Source organism: Thalassophryne amazonica, chromosome 15 (genome assembly GCF_902500255.1).
Source record: "Thalassophryne amazonica chromosome 15, fThaAma1.1, whole genome shotgun sequence".
Taxonomy (NCBI): domain Eukaryota; kingdom Metazoa; phylum Chordata; class Actinopteri; order Batrachoidiformes; family Batrachoididae; genus Thalassophryne; species Thalassophryne amazonica.
The window spans coordinates 91,178,418-91,198,668 of NC_047117.1; positions in this window are offsets into that span (position 1 = coordinate 91,178,418).

The following is a 20,251-nucleotide window of genomic DNA, read 5'->3' on the forward strand; positions in this document are numbered from 1 at the left end:
ATTCTAAAATTCTGCCAGTATATGTAAACCTTTGAGCACAACTGTATCTGCATGCTGAAGGACTTTCTCTTCTACACATCGATGATGTTTACTGGTATACAAATAATGAATGTTTACACATTTGACTGGATCCATTCGGTGCACTTTAAGGTTAGAAAAAGTCTTTGACTCTGAACTCACTCAACTTTCTTAGTATGACAACAAATGTTTGACAGGAAAATGTGTGTGTGTGTGTTTAAATACCAGCTGGGGAGTGATTTTGGGGTAAATAAAACAGTTTTGCTGGTGTCTCGTTGTTAAACGAGTTCTTATAAACGAGTTCTCTGAATTCAGATGAAAGGTCTGGAGCTTAAATGACTAATTAAGAGATGAGGTTTTCCGGCTGTGTAGTCTTTGAGTGTGCAGATGATTCGGCCCACAGCATTAGTTAGTATCGTTAGCAAAGTTTTGGAAATTCTATCATTGAATTGCACTGCGTCTGAATACATGGTAACCAGCTGAAATCAGTTTGGCTTCAAAATGAAGCGCGGCACAGATCAGTGTGTGATGAAAGAAATAATCAATGCCTATAGAGTGTTTATCTGCAGCATGTTTGCATGTGTCCTGGATGCCAGTAAAGCCTTCAACAGGGTAAAACACTCAGTATTATTTAAAGCTCTCATCAGGAGAGTTGTTCCTGATTATATTGCTCACACAAAGCCTGCTCACAGGCGAATGACGCAACCGACAGGCGTGAAAAAACTCATGCATGCGCACGAAGGTTCAAGCTTGGCTGATGCAATCACACGTGATTCAAATCCATATGGTTTTTGAAAAAATAAAAAGGTCCAATACTTTTCTAACAGACCTTGTAAACGGTCAAGTTCTGAAAGAAGTGGACTCATGAAGACACCTCGGACACATAGTCAGTAATGACCTAAGTGATGACCTTGGTGTAGCCAGACAATGCGGGCAGCTTTATGCTCATATGTGTAATCTTGATATTAATTGAACCTTGTTTTGTTCATACTGCTCTCCTATGTACACAGCTCAACTGTGGTGGAACTACAAGAAATCATCTGTCAACAAACTGTATGTGTCCTATCATAACATCGTTAAATTATTCATTGGATTCACTAAATATGAGAGTACAAGTCCACTCTGCACAGTCTTTGACATACAGGCTGTGATCAGGAATTTGGTTTAGACGAGTCTGTGAATCCCATCATACGAGGTCTATTAGAAAAGTATTCGACCTTATTTAAAAAAAAAAACATATGGATTTGAATCACGTGTGCTTGCGTGAGCCAACCTTGAACCTTCATGCGCATGCGTGATTTTTTTCACGCCTGTCGGTTGCGTCATTCGCCTGTGAGCAGGCTTTGAGTGAGGAGTGGTCCACCCCCCTCGGCGGATTTTCATTGTCAGGGAAATGGCTGAGACTGCTGCTTTGCTTGATCAAATTTTTTTTAGAAACTGTGAGGCACATCCATGTGGACACCATTCGAGAAATTCAGGTGGTTTTTGGTCAAAATTTTATGGGCTTCAAAGACATTAAGGGATGTTACTGTCGCTTTAAGGACGCCCTCAGCAGCTGTGGGGCACGCCGCACTCCAGCTGCCATCGACAGGCTGAACGACCATTTCATTTCTAAACAGATCGCTCTGTGGATCCGTGACCATCGTGTGCACTTTCTCTGGTTATCACAAGAGCTGGACATCAACCATTTTCCTGCAGATTTCACTTTTAACAAGAGATTTTGTCGTGGAAAGCCAAGCGGATGCTTTGCGCATCATGATGGATTCGCTGCTGGACCGACACAAAACCACCTCCGTTTTGGTCTCACAGGACGGCTTTGAGATGGCGTTCAGACGGCTGTCGGTGGTTTTTCAGTCGAGTGATTATCCAAGAAATTGTGGACGAGCCTGGACATGCCAGAACATGTTCTGTGACGCTTCATCATGGCGTTGCTTTGGAATTCCTCCGCACGTCTGTCTCAATTTGCCGAAAAAGTGCTGATGTCCACGTCTTTTCACAATTCCTGTGCTAGTTCAGACGACGTCCCAGATAAAACACAGCGTCCAGTTTGGAAATGAACGGCACATTCCACTGTTACGAGGATTTTTTGTCATGGAAAGGAGCGGATGCTTCGCGCGTCACGACGACAAGCGAGACAAAGAACACCTCCGTTTCAGAGTGCCAGAAGGACAAGCTGGGACATGTCCACCTCTCCACAATTTCTCTGATACTCACTCGACTGGTAAGCACTGAAAGGCATGTCCGCGACGCGCAAAGCAACGCCGTGATGAAGCGTCACAGAACATGTTCTGGCATGTCCAGGCTCGTCCACAATTTCTTGGATAATCACTCGACTGAAAAACCACCGACAGCTGTCTGAACGCCATCTCAAAGCCGTCCTGTGAGACCAAAACGGAAGTGGTTTTGTGTCGGTCCAGCAGCGAATCCATCATGACACGCGAAGCGTCCGCTCGGCTTTCCACGACAAAATCTCTTGTTAAAAGTGAAATCTGCAGGAAAATTGTTGATGTCCAGCTCTTGTGATAACCAGAGAAAGTGCACACGATGGTCACGGATCCACAGAGCGATCCGTTTAGAAATGAAATGGTCGTTCAGCCTGTCGATGGCAGCTGGAGTGCGGCGTGCCCCACAGCTGCTGAGGGCGTCCTTAAAGCGACAGTAACATCCCTTAATGTCTTTGAAGCCCATAAAATTTTGACCAAAAACCACCTGAATTTCTCGAATGGTGTCCACATGGATGTGCCTCACAGTTTCTAAAAAAAATTTGATCAAGCAAAGCAGCAGTCTCAGCCATTTCCCTGACAATGAAAATCCGCCGAGGGGGGTGGACCACTCCTCACTCAAAGCCTGCTCACAGGCGAATGACGCAACCGACAGGCGTGAAAAAAATCACGCATGCGCATGAAGGTTCAAGGTTGGCTCACGCAAGCACACGTGATTCAAATCCATATGCTTTTTAAAAAAAAAAAATAAGGTCGGATACTTTTCTAATAGATCTCGTATGTGCTGTTCTTGACACCTGCTTCAAATGAAGGTCCAGGATCAGGACGTTACACACAAGCGTCACTGTATAAATCTGTAACTGCCCACATATGGACCTCTGTACGAGGGCTGTCAATAAAGTTATGGTCCTTTTTATTTTTTTCAAAAACTATATGGATTTCATTCATATGTTTTTACGTCAGACATGCTTGAACCCTCGTGCGCACGCGTGAGTTTTTCCACGCCTGTCGGTGACGTCATTCGCCTGTGAGCACTCCTTGTGGGAGGAGTCGTCCAGCCCCTCGTCGGAATTCCTTTGTCTGAGAAGTTGCTGAGAGACTGGCGCGTTGTTTGATCAAACTTTTTTCTAAACCTGTGAGACACATCAAAGTGGACACGGTTCGAAAAATTAAGCTGGTTTTCAGTGAAAATTTTAACGGCTGATGAGAGATTTTGAGGTGATTCTGTCGCTTTAAGGACTTTTCACGGTGCGAGACGTCGCGCAGCGCTCTCAGGCGGCGTCATCAGCCTGTTCAAGCTGAAAACCTCCACATTTCAGGCTCTATTGATCCAGGACGTCGTGAGAGAACAGAGAAGTTTCAGAAGAAGTCGGTTTCAGCATTTTATCCGGATATTCCACTGTTAAAGGAGATTTTTTTAATGAAAGACGTGCGGACGGGTCCGCGCGTCGGGATGCAGCCGCCGCGACGCTCCGCCACAGGAAAAACACCTCTGTTGAAAGCCTTAAGGACAAGTTGGAACATGTCCTGCTGTTAAACAATTTCTCATATACTCACTCCACTGAAAGCCATCAAAAGCCGCCTGGATTTTACAAATGGTTATCAACACGGAGGTGTTTTTCCTGTGCCGCCGCACCGCGTCGGCTGTGTCCCGACGCGCGGATCCGTCCGCACGTCTTTCATTAAAAAAATCTCCTTTAACAGTGGAATATCTGGATAAGATGCTGAAACCGACTTCTTCTGAAACTTCTCTGTTCTCTCACGACGTCCTGGATCAATAGAGCCTGAAATGTGGAGGTTTTCAGCTTGAACAGGCTGACGACGGCGCCTGAGAGCGCTGCACGACGTCTCGCACCGTGAAAAGTCCTTAAAGTGACAGAATCACCTCAAAATCTCTCATCAGCTGTTAAAATTTTCACTGAAAACCAGCTTAATTTTTCGAACCGTGTCCACTTCGATGTGTCTCACAGGTTTAGAAAAAATTTTGATCAAACAAAGCGCCAGTCTCTCAGCAACTTCTCAGACAAAGGAATTCCGACGAGGGGCTGGACGACTCCTCCCACAAGGAGTGCTCACAGGCGAATGACGTCACCGACAGGCGTGGAAAAACTCACGCATGCGCACGAGGGTTCAAGCATGTCTGACGTAAAAACATATGAATGAAATCCATATAGTTTTTGAAAAAAATATAAAGGACCGTTACTTTATTGACAGCCCTCGTATATGCGAGCATATCATGTATCTATGTACTCATGAGTCTGGAATAAAATAATAATAATAATTATTATTATTATTATTATACCTATTGTGAATGCTGCTGGTTATGGAAGTACTGCCCATCGTGACCTGGAGTGGGAAAGACTGACTAGTGAATCATGATACCTGGCTATGACAGCTGCAACAGGTCGATATATGAGAACAAAATGTCATGTGATCCTCAAACTATGTCAATGCTAAAAATAGATCAGATCCTGTCTGTGGAATTTCAGCAGCAGGGTCAAAGAGAAGCTTTCCTGCTGTCCAAACAAACACACAAACAAATAAATGAACAGTATCAGAGGGCTGATGCAGACCTGGAGTACGCTCTACACGCCACAATATAAATCTACATGCAAATATTCATCTGCCTGTAATGGTGTTTGAGGTTCATCATGAAGCCATTCACACAAATCAATCACAAATATGTTGCTGATATGTTTCAGATCATCCATCTAAGCTTCTTGGTTGTTGAGATATACAACATAAATGAGATTTTGGATGGTGTTTTCCTTGACCTCTGACCAAACTACTCCAAAACCTAACCACCGCTACCTCCCTATTAAAGTCATATTCCCACCGTGTTTGAAGGAAATCCCTCCAGCCATGTTTGAGTTATCATGCCCACAGACCCTGCTGTGCTCATGTGCAGGGTTATTAAAACAAACAAACAAAAACAAGACTGGTACAAATGGAGGTGAAGTACAATGGTTGGATCATGATACCTGGTTACAGGTGCAACATGACCATATATCAGTACAAAATGTCACATGATACCCAAACTGGGTCTGTACCAATCAAACCAGATCAGCTTCCATCTACATGTGATCACATTACGTAACTGCTGGAATTACAAAGACAAAACAGACACATCACTATTGTAGAAAAGTAACACTGTAGATGATGTTAAAGGTGCCAACGTGGAACAAAACAGGAAGAACTTCTGAATCCAGTAAACCCGGATGGAGCCAACTTCAGCTTTATCGCCGGCGATTCGCCGCATTGATTCGTAGTAATAAAAGTGTGACCTGTGAAGTTGAGTATTCTCACACACAGTCCACTTGTGTGTGTGTGTGTGTGTGTGTGTGTGTGTGTGTGTGTGTGTGTGTGTGTGTGTGTGTGTGTGTGTGTGTGTGTGTGTGTGTGTGTGTGTGTGTGTGTGTGTGTGTGTGTTTTCTCTGTGCTTTACTTCCAGGAAACAAAGGAGTCTGAGCGTTCTTCACGTCAATAATCATCCATACACGTCTCGGTCGCCTACGAAGTTTCATCAGAAGTGACACGAATGTTGTTGATAACAACCACGCAGTTAGCAGCTCTGCCCCACACTCCTCTTCCCTGAGGTCATAGTGCATGTGCACATGCACGACACACAGCAGAACGTCACTTTTAGGAGGAACATCAGCAGGTCCTAGAAATGTTTCCTGTGGCCTTCAGTCTGGCCACATCTAACATGATTCAGTCTGTATTCGGTCTGTTACTCTGTGATTTGGTCTATTTGGTCTGTTACGCTGTGATTTGGTCTGTATTTGGTCTGTAACCCTGTAATTCGGTCTGTTACTGTGTGATTTGGTCTGTATTTGGTCTGTTACTCTGTGATTTGGTCTGTATTTGGTCTGTAACCCTGTGATTCCGTCTGTTACTCTGTGATTTGGTCTGTATCCCTGTGATTTGGTCTGTTACTCTGTGATTTGGTCTGTATATGGTCTGTTACTCTGTGATTTGGTCTGTATTCGGTCTGTTACTCTGTGATTTGGTCTGCATTCGGTCTGTTACTCTGTGATTTGGTCTGTTACTCTGTAATTTGGTCTGTATTCGGTCTGCTACTCTGTGATTTGGTTTGTATTTGGTCTGTTTCTCTGTGATTTGGTCTGTATTCGGTCTGTTACTCTGTGATTTGGTCTGTATATGGTCTGTTACTCTGTGATTTGGTCTGTATTCGGTCTGTTACTCTGTGATTTGGTCTGTATATGGTCTGTTACTCTGTGATTTGGTTCTGTTACTCTGTGATTTGGTCTGTATTTGGTCTGTTACTCTGTGATTTGGTCTGTATTTGGTCTGTTACTCTGTAATTTGGTCTGTATTCGGTCTGTTACTCTGTGATTTGGTCTGTATTTGGTCTGTCACCCTGTGATTCAGTCTGTTACTCTGTGATTCGGTCTGTATCCCTGTGATTCGGTCTGTTACTCTGTGATTTGGTCTGTTACTCTGTGATTCGGTCTGTATTCCTGTGATTCGGTCTGTTACCCTGTGATTTGGTCTGTTACTCTGTGATTCGGTCTGTATCCCTGTGATTCGGTCTGTTACTCTGTGATTTGGTCTGTTACTCTGTGATTCGGTCTGTATTCCTGTGATTCGGTCTGTTACTCTGTGATTCGGTCTGTTACTCTGTGATTCGGTCTGTATTCCTGTGATTCGGTCTGTTACCCTGTGATTCGGTCTGTTACTCTGTGATTCGGTCTGTATCCCTGTGATTCGGTCTGTTACTCTGTGATTTGGTCTGTTACTCTGTGATTCGGTCTGTATCCCTGTGATTTGGTCTGTTACTCTGTGATTTGGTCTGTTACTCTGTGATTTGGTCTGTATTCCTGTGATTCGGTCTGTTACCCTGTGATTTGGTCTGTTACTCTGTGATTCGGTCTGTATCCCTGTGATTCGGTCTGTTACTCTGTGATTTGGTCTGTTACTCTGTGATTCGGTCTGTATCCCTGTGATTCGGTCTGTTACTCTGTGATTTGGTCTGTTACTCTGTGATTCAGTCTGTATTCCTGTGATTCGGTCTGTTACTCTGTGATTTGGTCTGTTACTCTGTGATTCGGTCTGTATCCCTGTGATTCGGTCTGTTACTCTGTGATTTGGTCTGTTACTCTGTGATTCGGTCTGTTACTCTGTGATTTGGTCTGTTACTCTGTGATTCGGTCTGTATCCCTGTGATTCGGTCTGTTACTCTGTGATTTGGTCTGTTACTCTGTGATTCAGTCTGTATTCCTGTGATTCGGTCTGTTACCCTGTGATGGGGTCGACCAGCTGCCATTTCTCATTTAAATCACCTGCTGGGAAACGGTGTGAGCCGAGGTGAGGTCCTGACCTCAGACCAATACCACAGCCTGTCATCTTCACCCCGAGTCAACTCATTTACCAGCTGCGGTGACTAATGCTACGATGTGCCCTCGTGTGAACGTGCCGGCGTTCTCACACGTCTTTGGCTCCGATCTTCACAGGAGCTGCGGCTGTAGAGGAGGAATGTTGCACAAACGCATCGTGGGCGGACGGAACATTTCTATACCTACTGTACACTGAACATCAAATACTGTTCCCAGCTACTCTGTACCACCATCTCACTTTCTGTCATCAGAACTATTTCTACTGTAAATAGACGCCAAAGTTCCTGTTTTGTGTGTCTTACTTTGTGCAGTGTTGGTGTGTGTGATTGTTGTCAATGGCAGAATCTGTTTTCTAGTAACTTGGTCATAAGGTTTGGTTGAATTTGAAATTGATTTGCCACAAAGATTTGAGGCCATGGCAGCTTCAGGGAGCAGAAGACACTAATTACCAGGAAACAGGCTGAAGGTCACGGTGGCAGTAAACCAAGCAGCTCATCCCACACTTCCCTATCCTCAGGCAATTCCAATAACTCTTCCCGGGAGATCCCAAGGCATTCCCAAGTCATCTGAGAAATATAATCCCTTCAGCGTGTCCTGGGTTTTTCCTGAGGTCTCCTCCCAGTTGGAGGACCAGGGGGCGTCTTCACCAGACACCCAAACCACCTCACATGAGATTTTTTATTTATTTATTTTGGAACCTGGGTAAACTTGGTGGAACTGGTCTACAGCTGGATTCATTACATTATGAAACATATTTGCATAAATGGGTGGAGCCAGATTTGTTTTCCTTGCAAAACATTTTGGTATGGCCTGGAAAAATAACCTTTAGAATTTGGGGTGGAGCTAAGAAAACACTTAAATGCTTATCTTCAAAAAAAATTGTATGTTTGTTTTGTGATTTTCATTTTTATTTATTTTTGGCCAGTGACTTCCTGTGTAGCTCAGACTTTGATCCAGTCCCAGTTCTCCCCCTTCGGCCTGCCACTGTGCCCTTTCCCTTCATTTTGCACTTTGGCTCCTATTTTACACAAAGCAGCGTGCAGCCCAGCACAGACATTGTTCCCGTCCACGCCTTCATCATTTTCACTCCCTGCACCCACGTTGTTTCAGGCTGGTCTCCCGGTGCTGATTTACAACGTCTTACTGGCAACATTTTTTTGTGCAAAACATAATCGAACATGTAATCACAGCCTGGCCTTGTAGAACGTTCTGTGTGGTTGGGAAACATTTGAACATGTCCAAAAGGTTTGTGACGTCAGAAAACACTGTGATCCAAAAACAGTGAATCATCAGGTGTCATTTTTGCCAAGTGGGGGTCATATTTTGAAAAGCAGATGATGGTGGACGTCCAGGTACAACATGAAGTGAGGAGGACCAGAAACCTCCATCTGCTTCACTCATTTGTAAGCCGCCATGTAAGCCATCAGACAGGTGACCCCAGAGGTGGGTGAAGGTTATGTGATAAATTTAGATGAGGAAAGATTTTGGAATGAATGTCCTTTATTTCAGGAAATGCAGATTAATTTTTTTTTAATTCAGATTTGTCTCATTTTTTCCCCTTATCTCTTCCATTATATCATCCCCACTTTATGATGTCACAAAGGCTTGATCTGTTTGTTCTATGATGATCCTAATGAAATGGATGGAAGGGTCAAACAGTGAGTGCACATTGTGCATGTAACCCACCAGTCAAAAGTAATGCGCACATGTATAAATGATCATTTAAAAAAAATTTAAAAATAAAAAATATGCATCCATAGCAACCCAGCAGCCTGCAGACGGTGATATCACTCCCTCAGGTGTGCACGGCTGTGACTAAATGTTTGCTCAGTAGATCAGGGTGTTGATCTGAACTTCATAGTTTCCAGACTTTCTGTTACCACACCAAGAATTACTGCAATTTATTGGGGAATTGAAAACATGTCGTACCTATGGTGTCTGCACCCTGCAGCTCACATTCACTTCTCCAATTTTCTCACAAAGAGGAACCTTCAGCTTGAACATCAGACAGAGAAATCAAACAGTTGTCGAGTTCCTGAAGAGTTTAAAACCAACCCAGAGTGTTTTTTTGTTTAAATAATGTGCCTTGATTGTGTCTGTGGTGCTCTGACAATGCGTTTACTCACGTTCAGTTTGTTTGGGTGCGTTTGAAGAAATGCAGGGGTTTGGCTTCTTACTCATTTCCAACATTCGCCACATTACGTGACCCGTCTGTGACCTGTGAGTCCTGTAGGTGTCAAACACAGAGTGACCCCCTTTAGTGCAGCAGATAACTGTAACAATTGTTCGTTTCTGGAAACAAGCACCAAATTTGGCACAAATACTCCTCAGACATTACTCTTTTGAGAAAAAAAACAAAACAAAAAAACAATTGGCCACCTGAATTTTCAATAGGCAGCCAAGTAGGAGACAACTGAAGAATTACACAGGAGTCAAAATTAAAAAAAAATGATCCCACCATGTTGAAAACTATATCACCTTATTTGTCTGATTATAAAGATTCCAAAAAGGTACAGTTTGGACTATCTATGATTGAATGTTATGGAGTTATGGGGTAAAAACTGCAAGAATGGTGACAAAGGTCAATTTCAGTTTGTACAGGGGTCAAAAGTTAAAGTTGCTCCAGTTTTGTTAAAAAGTGGTGCATATTATTGGTCGAGCTAATAGGATTAATAAATGGAATAGTTTGACTGTGCTGAATGTTTGGTCTCCAAAGTAAAGGTCAACGTCCATTGTATTCTGTTATGGTTAGAGGTCCAAATGGGACCAGACCGGTACAGATGATGATCTCAAATGCTGGGAGCAAGGAACAGAACTGGTTGTGAACAAAAAGATGTTTATTTACAATAAATAAGAAAGTAATAATGCTGCGCTGGGGTGGCTGCAGAGTGGAGAGTCAGCCTGCTCGTAGTGGTGGAAATTAGGGAGCTGCAGGTTCCCGAGCCAGTCTTGTAAGAGAACTGAAATCCTGGCGTGTATGAAACTGGAGCCGGGGCCAGGTGGGACGCACAGAGCCGAGAACAGGAACTAGGAGAACGGAGGAGAGAGGAGGTGAGTGATTGCACTCGTAACACTGAAGCCTTTAACAACAGACAGTTCACTGCAGGCTTAAAACAGGAAAGTTCACAGTTCTGGAAATGAGGTTTGCTGTTCAGGAATCATTCACAGTTCATGAATATCTTCAGAGGTCAGAGGTCAGGTGCTGCGCGTTTTGTGATGCAGTTCCAATTAAGCAGGACTTGACTTTTAGAAATGACTTGGAAAGTTTTTAGTGGTTCAATATCAGAGTTCATACAGGTCTTGGAAATAGTTCTTGGAAACAGTTCTTAGTCATGCACAGTCACAAACAGGAGCAGCATGAGAGCGGGATCTCACAGACATGCAGGACCTTAACTGAAGTGTGGCAGAGCTACGCGCTCTGTAGCTGAGAGCCGGATCATTCCACAGTGACGTAGTGCAGAGAGTGGCCAGGTTACTTTGAGAAGAGCGTGGAAAGCTCAGATGTCAGAGCCCATGGAAGCGTCAGCGTAGACAAGGTCATGGATTTCTCGTGGAGAGTCAATGTGTGGAATCTGGCAGTCACTGAACTCAAGGCCGGGGTTTAAGTAACCCACTCCTGATGAGCCACAGATGAGCCTCAGGTTGGAGTAGCTGACGAGCAGCAGGTGTTCCTCGGCTCTGCAGCGTGCCACCTGGAGGGAAAACAGACAAACTACACACAAGAGGTTAAAAAGGAAGGGGAGAGAGGCAGCCAAAAGGCTGGCCACAACAGGATTCTATGATATGTGACATATGTTACCCTGTAATGTGATAACTAAAAGCATGACACATGGTGCAAACTAGACCTTTTCTTTAGAGAAACGTTTTTAAATCTTTGTGGGTTGGGTTTGTTTTATGGTCTTGTCAAACTGGCTTGTCTTCTTGATGCTAAATCTGGTTACAAGACAATGACTTGAGATGAGGAGATGTTTGAGGCTCAAGGTCAAGGATAATTCATCAGATAGACCAGGAGCAGTCAGGGATCGAACCTTGTTGATGGGAAACCCACTCTTTTGCCTATGTTACAGCTGCCCTGTCAGGAAGTGTTGTGGTCAGGGTGATGTCCCACATGTTCTCATGCAAATTCAATCCCAGAGTCCACCTGCCTCCTTTTTCACGGTCTGGCTTGCAAATTCACAGTGTTTTATTTATTTATTTGCTGATTTACATTCAGTCTTCTCTGTCTTCAGCTTTGTACCATCTTGACAGTTTTTCTGTCCCATGGACAGACCTGTCATTTGATACATGCTGTATTTTCCAGAGTATCAAACAGCGTTTCCATGGTGTCAAATTTAACAACAGACAGGAACGCAGTGTAGCACATGTGCACACCACAGTGTGTGCTGCTTTAAATTCCAAAAACAGCCGATATGCATTGGACAACAAATTGGATTTTATTTGACACAGTTTGGACAAAAGAAATCATCGGGTGGACACAGACTGCCGTCCCACAATGTTGGAAACACTAGATTGAAAGTCAGATTTTTAAAAAAAATCTTTATTTGAGGTTTTTGTGCATTATTACATTATACGTTCATTATTAGAGTTTATTTTGTTTAGTGTTTTGATTCCTGGGAAAGTCGCATATAAATAATTGTAGTTGTTATTAAAGAATGTGGGATTTTTTTTTGTACATAAGTCACAGGACTTTCCAAGCTAGTTAAAAAAACAACTGACATGCTCTAGAAAGTTCATGCATAGGAAACTGTAGGCGTTGTCATGGCTAAACAAAATCTGATAGGTCCACCAACCCATCAATCAAATCCTCTGCTTGTCTGCTGTCAAACTGCAGTGAAGGACTTTAAAATTTAAAGGTCTCCAACAGGAAGTGGAAGCTATTTTGTCCTTTCTTTGGATTTATATTGAGATTGTGACATCATAATGTTGCGTTTGCTCTCATTTTGTCGCAGATAAGATCAGCTTTCCGTCGATCATTTTGGTGAGAATTGGTGATGATAAAACATGCCGTGAGCGACGGGGCGCTGGGCGTGGCCTCGCAGGCTGCTCTGGTTTTAAAGGAGGATGTTTATCTTCTCTCAACAAAAACAACAATAACCCAAAAATAATTAATGAAGCAATTAATAAATCCAACATGCATGTGAAATGAGATTAAGAGCTTCACATCCTGCTTTTCGCCTCTTGACAGACTGTCAGAGTCTCCGTGGTGCTGTGGCGTGGACGGACAGATCCATATGCCTTACATCAGCCAGAGGGGACAGCGGCGTCCGACTGTCTTTTTCTGCCTCGCTCGTTTGGCTCCAGTGATCTTCTCGTCTTGTGCTAAAGGTCTGTCGTCGCCACGAGGCCCCTCAGCGCTCTCCGGGAGCTACAGACCAATAAAATGCTGATTAAACACGCCTTCATTAAAACGATTACGTGCACAAGGAGGCTCAAATTCCCACAGGCGGACAAATAACGAAGAGCAGAAGGAGAGGACGAAAAGGGGCGTTTGGTTTTCCCTCAAAGGGGAATTGAACACGGCCGCTCATTAGCATTAATTTAAGAAGACCGCAGAAGCACTAAGGACTGAATAACAGTTGACCAGCTTGATATTCTCCGCGAGGGAGCGGACGGTCATCTGCTGGCGGCGACAGCCAGCGTTCTGCCCCGATGTCACACCCACACCTGACTCACCACACCTACGGGCCGCTTCCAGGTCATCGAGCTTCCAGCAGAGAAGACCTTGCCATACACTCAGGAGAGTGATTACTTCTGCTTCATTTACTGAAACCGCCAGTGTTCAGTTCGCAGCGAGATCTCGGATTAGATGGACGCAGGGCGTTAAAGTCATGACCAAGGCCAAGTGAACGTCAGCAGTTCTGAGGCGTTTGTTCCCTTTTGTCCTCTTCACCTCTGAAGTCGGCTGTGGAAGTCAACACAGAATGTTTGTGGCACCAATATTCAGAATACAGGAACATTTAAATTACAATTACCTCTGACAACTGACAGAGGTGGGCGGAGCCATGTGTTCACCCCTCTAACCATTTGCTTGCTAAACCTGAAAACCTGGATGATGGATTGTGCTGAAGCTTTGTGGAGAGGCCTTCTTTTGGGAAAATGAGATGTGGTGGTGATCTCAACCTGCCTCTGAATTTAAATGTGAATTGTCTCTTTAACGTTCTCTCTTTATGATGTCACAATGAATGCTGGCTGAGGTGTAATTACCCTACTGAAGGTATAAGCCTGACTTTCCATCTGACTGAAAAATCACTAAGGGCCCTTGGGCAAGGCCTTTAATCCCCTATTGCTCCCGGTGTGTAGTGAGCACCTTGTATGGCAGCACCCTGACATCGGGGTGAATGTGAGGCATAATTGTAAAGCGCTTTGAGCGTCTGATGCAGATGGAAAAGCGCTATATAAATGCAGTCCATTTACCATTTATAAGTGATTTCTGAGTGTCCAGCTAATTTTCAGTGTACAGACATAAACAAGGTTAAAGAGCCACATAAAAGGAGTTAGAATTCTGACAGCTGTTATGCTTTTCTCTCAAAAATTCTTGAAAGGGTAGTTGTAAAACAGCTAACTGATCATCTGCAGAGGAATGGTCTATTTGAAGAGTTTCAGTCAGGTTTTAGAATTCATCATAGTACAGAACAGCATTAGTGAAGGTTACAAATGATCTTCTTATGGCCTCAGACAGTGGACTCATCTCTGTGCTTGTTCTGTTAGACCTCAGTGCTGCTTTTGATACTGTTGACCATAAAATTTTATTACAGAGATTAGAGCATGCCATAGGTATTAAAGGCACTGCGCTGCAGTGGTTTGAATCATATTTGTCTAATAGATTACAATTTGTTCATGTAAATGGGGAATCTTCTTCACAGACTAAAGTTAATTATGGAGTTCCACAAGGTTCTGTGCTAGGACCAATTTTATTCACTTTATACATGCTTCCCTTAGGCAGTATTATTAGACAGTATTGCTTAAATTTTCATTGTTACGCAGATGATACCCAGCTTTATCTATCCATGAAGCCAGAGGACACACACCAATTAGCTAAACTGCAGGATTGTCTTACAGACATAAAGACATGGATGACCTCTAATTTCCTGCTTTTAAACTCAGATAAAACTGAAGTTATTGTACTTGGCCCCACAAATCTTAGAAACATGGTGTCTAACCAGATCCTTACTCTGGATGGCATTACCCTGACCTCTAGTAATACTGTGAGAAATCTTGGAGTCATTTTTGATCAGGATATGTCATTCAAAGCGCATATTAAACAAATATGTAGGACTGCTTTTTTGCATTTACGCAATATCTCTAAAATTAGAAAGGTCTTGTCTCAGAGTGATGCTGAAAAACTAATTCATGCATTTATTTCCTCTAGGCTGGACTATTGTAATTCATTATTATCAGGTTGTCCTAAAAGTTCCCTAAAAAGCCTTCAGTTAATTCAAAATGCTGCAGCTAGAGTACTGACAGGGACTAGAAGGAGAGAGCATATCTCACCCATATTGGCCTCTCTTCATTGGCTTCCTGTTAATTCTAGAATAGAATTTAAAATTCTTCTTCTTACTTATAAGGTTTTGAATAATCAGGTCCCATCTTATCTTAGGAACCTCATAGTACCATATCACCCCAATAGAGCGCTTCGCTCTCAGACTGCAGGCTTACTTGTAGTTCCTAGGGTTTGTAAGAGTAGAATGGGAGGCAGAGCCTTCAGCTTTCAGGCTCCTCTCCTGTGGAACCAGCTCCCAATTCAGAGCAGGGAGACAGACACCCTCTCTACTTTAAGATTAGGCTTAAAACTTTCCTTTTTGCTAAAGCTTATAGTTAGGGCTGGATCAGGGTGACCCTGAACCATCCCTTAGTTATGCTGCTATAGACTTAGACTGCTGGGGGGTTCCCATGATGCACTGTTTCTTTCTCTTTTTGCTCTGTATGCACCACTCTGCATTTAATCATTAGTGATTGATCTCTGCTCCCCTCCACAGCATGTCTTTTTCCTGGTTCTCTCCCTCAGCCCCAACCAGTCCCAGCAGAAGACTGCCCCTCCCTGAGCCTGGTTCTGCTGGAGGTTTCTTCCTGTTAAAAGGGAGTTTTTTCCTTCCCACTGTAGCCAAGTGCTTGCTCACAGGGGGTCGTTTTGACCGTTGGGGTTTTACATAATTATTGTATGGCCTTGCCTTACAATATAAAGCGCCTTGGGGCAACTGTTTGTTGTGATTTGGCGCTATATATATAAAAAAAAAATTGATTGATTGATTGATTGATTGATGTCATAAAATAAGAATGTTAAAGGAACATTAGTCACTTTGATGTTTGAGCCCAATAATGAAAAGGTTTATAAATATTATGTTGTGCCAAAGATTTTCTAAACCATCTACTGAGAAGTTCTAGTAATCCTCTGACTTTAATTTGGCTTCAGATCCAGTGGGGGCGCTGTTTCACCAAACTAATAATAACCTGGAAGCTAAAGAGATGAAAAATGATCTTGGATATGAATCTGATTGCTGATCCACCTGAAATTCTAACTGACTGTTTCTTGACTCGAGACTGAAATTTCCATTATTTTCATTAAAATCTGTAAATGACTCTTTGAGTTTTGTTGCTCAGTCAAACACGAACAACAAACAACAGGGATAAATTCCTAACCTCTGTCCCTCCTCAGCACTATAACATCTCATTTCCAGTAAAATGATAATTGTTCCATGATGTTGTGGTCAGCAAACCTGACTGGATCCTGACTTCTGAATCCTGGGTGAAATCACAGTAATCAATTATCAGAGTGGGATGTCAGTCCTGACAAAATTAACATTTTGGAAGCATGAATCACAACAGAAAGCATGCACAGATGTGTGGTTATCATGATAAGGTTTCTTGTAAAAAACACTTTTATTTGTTCCTCTCATGTCTGTCACCGGCTCTCTGCAGGACTCGTGGTTGAGAAGCCAGTGAAGCTCTCAAAATGAATCTTTGACTCAACCACAGGATGAACACGGCGAGTGATCTGCTGCTCACGTTTATCTGCTTTAATGTGAAGCAGATAAACATAAATAAATAAATACATCAAGAATCCCAAATTTGGATTTCAAATAGAAAGTCTCATTAAAATTCAATGGTGGTCCAACAGGGTGGGCCGGGGGTCCGAGGGGACAAATGGATCAACACCAAAATATCACAACTCTTTCTCTTGATGAAACTGATCGTTTCACCGAGTTTCAAGGAAATCACAAAACAATTTAAGAAATGATGAAAATGTTAAATGATCCCTCACCTTCAAATGAAATCAAGATTTTGACCAGCACCAACAGTAAATATATTCTTCCTCATGCAAAGATTTGGTGTTGATCAGGGAAGTAATCCTGCCAAAACAAACAAACAGACAAACAAACAGTGGGTGAAAACAGCCTACTGGAGCTTAAAAACACAAATCTTATGTTTGCTTCACTAAACCAGGATGAAGATTTCAGCATTCTGTCTGTAATAAACCCAAACTAAACCTTTGAGGTCTGATTGCCAGTTTTTTACAGTCTGATGCAAACATGTATCAATATCAATCCAAAACACCTTGTGACATCGTAAAGGTGAAGTAAACAGATGAGGTCAGTGTGAAAGTGGAACTGACCACTGACTGAAACTTCAGTTTCCATGAAATGACTTCAGTTTCTCTGCTGCTCCTCACATTCCTCTCATCTGATCAGCCGATCATAAGATTCAACCGTCCAACGCGGCAGCATCCAACTCCCACATAAGGGGAAAAAAAATCCCTCTGGTGCTGCATCATCTCTTCTAAAAATGTTCATGTCAACAAGACTGCAGAAAGCTGCAGCACGACTTCATCTTTTATAGTCTGCCTTTAAAATGCTGCAAAAGTAATAAATCCTGCAGGACGGAAGAAAAAGCAAAGATCTGAATAAAAAGCCATGAATTCAGATCTAAACTTTACATTTGTAGAGTCACAAAGCAATGCTGAAATTTGACTGACAGGGAAAAAAAAAAAAAAAATGTAAACAAAATGATTTAAAAAAAAAAAAAATTAGGCTATGCTTTATCAAAATACAATCTTCAGCTTTTGTATTTATTTGACAAAAATAATTTACTGATTTACTTTGTGTCAATATAAATGTGTGCTATTATGTGTCATTTATATACAGATATCTGGGCATTTTATGTTGCTTTTTGCCCTCTTTGGTGATGTGTTCAGGGCGCCGTGTTGGCACAGGGGTGATGCCTTTGTGTTATCAGGTCTCTGCCCAGTCGTTAATTTAATTAATTTAACAGAAACTCTTAATCATAAACTTATCATCAGACTGATTTTAATATGACCTCTGGACTTTATTTGGTTGGTGAGATGCATCGTTTCTGTCGTTGCATGCAGGGGTGGATCCAGAAATAGTTTTTTAGTTGATTCATTGCAACTGAGAAATCAGCTGGTCAGATTCCACTCATTCATGGAATGACAGTGTAATATTCTCACTGATATTTAAAAAATATATATTTTTATACTATTAATAAACGACGAGATTTAACATTTCCTGATTGTGGTGTTTTGTGATCCGCTGCTTAAATTTAGCAGGTCTTTAAATGTTTTAACATGTGGAGGATAGTTGAGACAATTTTTTACAGCTTTAAAAAGAAATCTGTCAAATGTGTTTGAATTCTGCACACAACTATCTGACTGTGGCTTCAGACGTTCAACAACTTCCTCATTTCTTTGTGAACACTCCACCAAGGCAACAAATAAATTATTTTAATCCGATTACATTTTTTCCACGGATCTGATTGGTTAATCGTGTGAGATTTCAGACCATAAAATATGTGGACGGTGGCAAAATATTAAAACCGTTTCACATATGATGTGTTACTTCCGCCCCCCTGATCACGTTGCTGCGCAGGTATCAACAATGACGCTGTCACCTGAAACCGACAGAAACTAGTACAGCGACGACGATCCTGAAATGTGTGGATTTAATGGATTTAACTGGATTGACTGATGGATTTACTGTGAATTTAATGCAATGCAGCTGACAAGATGTAGAATTCTGTGGGTCTGCTCACAGAATTTCTAGCTTGACATGAAGACGCTGTTGCAACGGTAAGCACTGACGAGCTGACCGCACCCTTTCACAACGCTTTACCAACCAAATTACTTACAGAAAATAAACCGTGCAAACAACTGAATTGGATTAGTTTTACCGACTAACGGGTCGCTGGTAAAACTCAATTAGTGACCGTATAATCCAGCATGAACATCCACAAATCATCAGACACAACAGGGTTATTCCCTAAATTGGGTGTTTAATCAAAATAAACTAGTGACTAAAAGTACAGATTTTTTTTTTTCCCTGCAAAACATCTGTTAAACATTTTGCAGGAATCATTTAAAATGAGTCATTAACATGTACGTATCAGCAGATATCACATACTGTAATATCCTGATTTTTTTCATGTTTGTCAAAAATATTCTCTTAATTCAGTGTTAAAAATTAAACAGGAGGCAGATTGAATTTGAAAATCTTCACACTAAATAAAATCGTTGGGAATAAAGCTCCCGCAGTGACGGTGAAACGTGTTGGAAGACGATAAACAACACTTGACCCGAGGAAGTAACCAGAGGTCAAGAGGTCAAACTAGAAGATGTGAATGTGCGTGGGTGCACGTCCCCGTGGGAAGTGATTCAGGGTCATTACCATACGGAGAAGACAAAGACAGCCGTGTCTCAGCCAGGTGCTCGGTTTAGGACGAGTCTTCAGTCTGAAACGCCTCCGAGGCTCGCTCACTGATTTACATTTCAATCATTTCTGTAAGAACATTTTCTCCAGGACAACAAATAAACATCCAAAACAGATCAAATAAAGATTATCAAGAAAGTACTGACAAATGAAATTCATTTCATATGAACCGCAATGATGAGTTCATGAGATGTTATTAGTCACCGTATATGATACCAAACACTGCTTGGTCCATAGACTGAAGTGCCCTTGAGCAAGGCTCTTAACTCCACGTTGCTCCAGGTGTGTGAGTGTGACGAGCCTCCTGAACTGCAGGTGCAATAAAACTAAAACTTGGATGTTGTGACTGTGGGACCTGTGTGGTGGGTGTTGGGGGAGGTGATGGTCTAGTGGTTAAGGTGTTGGGCTTGAGACCAGAAGATCCTGGGTTCAAATCCCTGCCTGACTGGAAAATCTCTAAGGGCCCTTGGGCAAGGTCTTTAATCCCCTATTGCTCCCGGCTGTAGTGAGCGCCTTATATGGCAGCACCCTGACGTTGGGGTGAATGTGAGGCTATGAGCGTCTGATGCAGATAGAAAAGAGCTATATAAATGCAGTCCACTTTGTTCCCACCAGCAGTGGATGAAGGTGCCCCCTGGGCTGAAACTCACATTAAAAATCACAGAATGAATAGCATCAAAATAGTGCAGTAATAAAAAAAAAAACATAAAAAGATTCAGATTTCAATGGAACATTTTTTTCACAATGAAAACAGCAAATGTTAAATTTTTGCTTATTGTTTTGTAGTGCATCAGTTACCCATCATGCAATGTTCCATTAGACATTATGTTAGTGATTGTTGATGCATCATGACAGTTTTTATCATTTTCTGTGTTTGTTATCTACAATTTTTTCATGAAGAAAAATGTGTGTGCGCGGGGTCAGTCGAGGTCATACA